Source organism: Microtus ochrogaster, chromosome 19 (assembly GCF_000317375.1).
Source record: "Microtus ochrogaster isolate Prairie Vole_2 chromosome 19, MicOch1.0, whole genome shotgun sequence".
In the NCBI taxonomy this organism is placed as follows: Eukaryota; Metazoa; Chordata; class Mammalia; order Rodentia; family Cricetidae; genus Microtus; species Microtus ochrogaster.
Genome location: NC_022021.1, coordinates 5,626,954 through 5,632,953, shown reverse-complemented (window position 1 = coordinate 5,632,953; position 6,000 = coordinate 5,626,954). Strand labels below are relative to the sequence as shown.

The following is a 6,000-nucleotide window of genomic DNA, read 5'->3' as shown; positions in this document are numbered from 1 at the left end:
AATGGCTTGATCCTTATGACTTGTTCAGCCTGCTTTCTTACAGTATCCAGGACCACTAGCCCAGGGATAGTGCCACTCACAATGGTCTAGACCCTTCCATAGCAATCTTAATTTAAAAAACAATCCTACAGTTTTGCCCACAGCCTAAACTGATGGAGGCTATTTCCCGGTTGAGGTTCCTTTCTCTTAGGTGACTCTAGCTTGTGTCAAGTTGACACAAAATTAGCCAGCATAGGACTCAAACCCTCAGAATCATTTACTGGTGTAGGCAAAACTGTGAAATTTCATTTGTAATTTCCCAGTGGTTGGCTCTGGTAACATTACTGGTTGAGGAGTGTATTAGGGTCAGGGCATGCTAGACATGAGAGAGTAAACTAACTCGGGTAATTACTTAGACAAACTATAACAGGAACTAAATCAAATGAACATTAATGATGTGCAGGATAGCTTTCCCTGCAAGTTCTGGATTGTTTTTAGAAAGCATTTTCTGGCCCCTCTCAAGCCATCCCTTCCCTGCAAGTGCACAGCACAGTGAACTCCAGAGCAGTAGTTCAGCGTGGTCTGCAGAGCTCTGTGGGTCCCCTTGCAGGAGCCGTGGGAGCAAGAAGCATTTCCTGTTCTCTTTTCATGGTTATGGCCGTTTTCAGTTCAAAAACAATGGCAGACCAAGCAGCTCATATTCAAAGTGGCTCAGCACTATGCTGCCACCCTGTGCTGCCAGGGATTGTACTCCTATTTGTATGCGTGTAATGAAAGGAAAAATGTTTGTTGTTGTTGTTGTTGTTGAGGGGTGCAATGAGCTTTATTGATGGTATTCAAAAGAGTAGGGCTCCCTAAGCCCCCTCCTGCTATTCTGGGGAAACTGTGAGGGAGATGCTCAGTGTCAAGGGTTAGTTAGGACAGGGACTGCTCAGCAGCTGAGGGCCTCTCTCTTGCTGTGTCCTTGCTGGGATGGGTGGTCCAGGGTGAGCTTACTACTCCTTGGAGGTCATGTAGGCCATGAGGTCCACCACTCTGTTGCTGTAGCCGAATTCATTGTTGTACCAGGAAATGAGCTTTACGAAGTTGTCATTGAGAGCAATGCCAGCCCCAGCATCAAAGATGGAAGAGTGGGAGTCACTGTTAAAGTCACAGGAGACGACCTGGGCCCTCGGATGCCTGCTTCACCACCTTCTTGATGTCGTCATACTTGGCAGCTTTCTCCAGGCAGCATGTCAGATCGACGACAGACACATTGGGGGTAGGAACGCGGAAGGCCATGCCCATGAGCTTCCTGTTCAGCTCTGGGATGACTTTGCCTACAGCCTTGGCAGTGCCAGTGGACGCAGGGATGATGTTCTGGGCAGCGCCACGGCCATTTTGCCACAGCTTCCCAGAGGGGCCATCCACCGTCTTCTGAGTGGCCGTGATGGCATGGACTGTGGTCATGAGTCCTTCCACGATGCCAAAGTTGTCATGGATGACCTTGGCCAAGGGAGCTAAACAGTTGGTGGTGCAGGAAGCGTTGCTGACAATCTTGAGGGAATTATCATCTTGTCATGGTTCACACCTATCACAAACATGGGGGCATCGGCAGAAGGGGCGGAGATGATGACCCTTTTGGCCCCACCCTTCAAGTGGGCCCCAGCCTTCTCCATGGTGGTGAAGACACCGGTCGACTCCACAACATACTCGGCGCCGGCATCCCCCCATTTGATGTTGGCTGGATCTCGCTCCTGGAAGATGGTGATGGCCTTCTTGTTGATGACAAGCTTCCCATTCTCAGCCTTAACTGTGCCTTTGAACTTGCCATGGGTGGAGTCATACTGGAACATGTAGACCATGTAGTTGAGGTCGATGAAAGGGTCATTGATGGCAACAACGTCAACTTTGCCAGAAGTGAAGGCAGCCCTGGTAACCAGGCGTCCAATACGGGCCAAATCTGTTCACTCCGACCTTCACCATCGTGTCTCTGGAACGAGGCTGGCACTGCACGAAAGAAGCTGCTGTCTCTAGAAGAGGGAGGAGCAGAGAGCCAGGAAAAATATTTTAAGACAATTTTTGATGTCTCTTGTGTAAACATCTTTACACCATTCTGGGATACAATGTATCATATTTCAGTATGAAGGAAAGGAAGCCGGCGGGGAGCCTGTTTGCCTGCACATCCCAGTGCAGGGAGCCTGTTTGCCTGCACATCCCAGTGCAGTGGTTCTCAAGGAAAAGCTCTGTGTGAATGAAGGATGCGCTTAGCCAGATGCCCCATACATGGGATGCTTTCGCTCATATCGGCTGACAAACAGTGCTTATTCAGAAGCTTATTGAGAAGCTGGCAGACGCCTCAAAAGTAAAGTGATCTTTCATGAAAATTTTAGAGAAAAGAAAAGGTAGTATCGCAAGTGTTAATTTTTAAACTCCAACTAAAAGCTAGAAATTTAGGAAACTTGAATGAACTGTGAGCTTGATAGTGCCCAACAGCTGAAGATTTCCTGATGAGACTGGTGCCCTTATTAATTGTTGTTACTTAAAAATGTGGTACAATGAAACAGCGTTTGAAAGATTGTGTCAGTGAACTAATAACTCGTGCGTGGTAATGAAAGATCCATTCAGACGCGGACTGAGGGTGGAACTCTGTGCTAGAGGCTTAGAAGTGTGTGCAGGCTTGGGTTCGAGCCCTGGCACTGAGATGTGAAACAAACAAGAAGGCCAAATGTGCGATAAACTGCTATAGCCTCCCTCTTCCCTCCCTCCCTCCCTCCCTCCCTCCCTCCAGCCGGCTCTGTCAACAGGGCCTGGCTGTTCTCCAGTTGCTTATGTAACTAAGAAGGACCCTGAAGTCCTAATTCTCCTGCCGCCACTGCTCAAGTGCTGGTTATAGGAAAGCATCATCACAGCTAGCTTAAATACGCTGCCAAGTATGAAAGCATCCACAGTATGGATTCTGATCCTGTATTTAGACTGACAGAGGCCTTTTGGTTTTTATTAAAGCTGACTATCTGCAGCATGCAAAGTAATATCTCATTTCCCACTACTTACGCACATATGTGGCTAGATTTACTTTATAGAGTTCAGTAAATCAACATACCTAGACAAATTGAAGCCTGGTTCATTTATAAGATTCAGGCTGTCTTCTATTAAGGCAGTATTCTTTTTTCTTTTTTGTGAGAGGAGATGAGGAGGAATTCTTTTAATTAAAAATTTATAGGCGGATCTCTGTGAGTTCGAGACCAGCCTGGTCTACAAGAGCTAGTTCCAGGACAGGCTCCAAAACCACAGAGAAACCCTGTCTCGAAAAAACAAAAACAAAAAAATTATTTATTTATTTATTTATTTTATGTGTGTGTAGAAGTTCAGAGGCCAAAGGAAAATGTGTTTCTTACCTCCCCACCATGTGGATCCTGGGGATTGAACTCAGGTCTTCAGGCATCATGCAAGTGCCTCTATTGGCTGAGCCATCTTGCTGCCCCAGAATTATAGTTATTTTAAATAACTATATATTGTTAAACTATGTATTTAAATAACTATATAAAATGTTAGTTATGTTACTATATAATAGGCTTAGTCTCATAATTTTAAAATTAATTAATGAGTAAATACCTTTGAAAATCACACACGCATAATATATATAGGCACACACATATATATAGGCATACACATAGTATTTATAGGCACACACATAATATATATGTGCACACACATAATATATACAGGCACACACACATATTTTCTTAAAACAGGGTTTCTCTGTGTAGCCCTGGCTGACCTGTAACTCATTCTGTAGACTAGGCTGGCCCGGAACTGATAGAGACCCACATGCCTCTGCCTCCCAATTCCTGGGATTACAGGCATGCGCCACCACTGCCCAGCATCAGTTCTAATTTTTAACACACCACATATCCAAATCACTCAGAAATAAAAGGTCATTGGAGCCCTATATTTTTAGGGTATAAGAAAGTCTGATAATTCATCAGGCTGAGCCTTGATCCTGCTGAAGCATTTTCTTTCTGCTCTGTTCCCTGCTTGTCTCCACTGTAAAGCAATCAAGGAATTTGGTTGCTGGGATTTGTAGATCCACTCTGGTTTTCTTTCCTTTTGTTCCACATATCTTTATTGATTATTCGGGAATTTCACATAATGCACCCTGATCACACTCACTGCTCTGTCCTCCTGATCACCCCACCCTTGTAACCTCCCCACACACAAGGAGAAAAATAACCAGATCCAAATTGTGTTGCCCTGGGGGAACTGTAGAGATGGCTCACAGGTTGAGAGCATTAGCTGCTCTTGCAGAGATCTTGCGGTCAATTCCCAGCAACCATATGGTGGCTCACAACCATCTGTAATGAGATCTGGTGCCCTCTTCTGGCCTGCAGGCATACATGCAGACAGAACACTACGTACATAATATAAATAAATCTTAAAAAAATAAAGAAAGAAAATAGTCCAAATTGTGTTGCCCAAATACTCACTGGAGCATGGTCACACTCCTGGTGGCCACCCCTTAAAGAAAAATGAGTCCTCCCCCTCCCCCCATCTTCCCACCCCCACATTAAAGTCTTCATCGTGGAAAACCACACTTCAGCTTCCTTACCACATTCTTTTTTTCGAAGCAGGATTTCTCTGTGGCTTTGGAGCCTGCTCTGAAACTAGCTCTTGTAGACCAGGCTGGTCTCGAACTCACAGAGATCCACTTGCCTCTGCCTCCGAGTTCTGGGATTAAAGGCATGCACCACCACCACCCGGCCCTTATCACAATTTTTAAGCGTTCTCTTCAGGCTATTTCTCTTTGGGAGGAGGAGTGGGGTGTGCAGAGTAGGGACAGTAGGGAGAGGATGTCACAGAAGCCTTCTATGCCCCTCATTCTCAACTCTGAGTCTATAGAACTCCCCCTCCCCAGCCGCCCTCTTTCAGCAGGACTAGCATCCATGGTGGCTCCAGCAGCTCCATGCTGTGGGCGGGTCCAAGGACCAAGGCCTGGTCCTATTCAGTGATGTTGTGTTCTTTGACACTATCGCAAAAGAAGCATCCTTGCCCTGTGCAGTTGGCAGGAGCACAGTTTATGGACTTCCACATGGCTCTGGAGACAGGACGGACCATGAACGTGGCCTCTGGCATCAGCATGTATTGTGGACGTCAGCATGGTTCCCATGGCAGTGCAGACTTCGGACTTGAACATGGCCCTCTGCTGCAGCACGCGCCATCACAGCCCTCAGGCAGTAGCACCGACTGTGGACATCAACATGGCTTCCAGCACAGATCACAGACATCAACACGCCCTCTGGCTGCAGGACAGATCACACACTTTAACATGGCGCTTGGCTGCAGCACGACCTCAAGCCCCAACATGAGCTCTGGGGGCAGCATGGACCGCGGAGGTCTTTTGAGGAGGTCAAGTTCAGAAAATGAACCCTTTATTGTCTCAGACATCCTGCCGTTGCTTAGAAACAGGGCAATTGTGAGGCTGGGCAGCAGCACATTCTGGGGTTGAGTCTGCGCAAACTCCCGGCTGCTGCATCTCTCTGTTGGCGCTACTCAGCGACGTGTTTTCCTGCCCAGTGCAGTCTTCTCCCACACTGACCACGTTCATGCGTCTCCAGTTCCTCTCTCCACCGCACATCACTGCTGTGTTCCTCAGTCTTTCCCACCTCTTTTCATATTCATTTGTTGTAGAGGAATTGGAAACTGCAGTGTGTCACACAGTGTGTGTGTGTGTGTGTGTGTGAGAGAGAGAGAGAGAGAGAGAGAGAGAGAGAGAGAGAGAGAGAGAGCCTAAACGTGCAAATAACCGTACAGGACCATCACTGAGACTCTCAAATATACTGCTGTTGCCCAGTGATCTTATGGAAGCAGGGGAGAGAGTTCCAGTCCCCCAAATAGCTCCCACTCTCAATGCAGGTCGCCTTGAGGATCAATGGGAATGACCCTTTTGCTTGCAGTCTGTAAGCAGCACCGCCCCCTCCCCAGCCGCCCTCTTTCAGCAGGACTAGCATCCACGGTGGCTCCAGCAGCTCCATGCTGTGGGCG

General features: G+C 47.3%; 1 pseudogene; it reads right to left on the bottom strand.

Annotated features, from left to right (window-relative positions):
• Nucleotides 1–974: 974 nt before the first annotated feature.
• LOC102001283 lies at nucleotides 975–1,974 on the bottom strand (annotated as a pseudogene).
• Nucleotides 1,975–6,000: the final 4,026 nt, after the last annotated feature.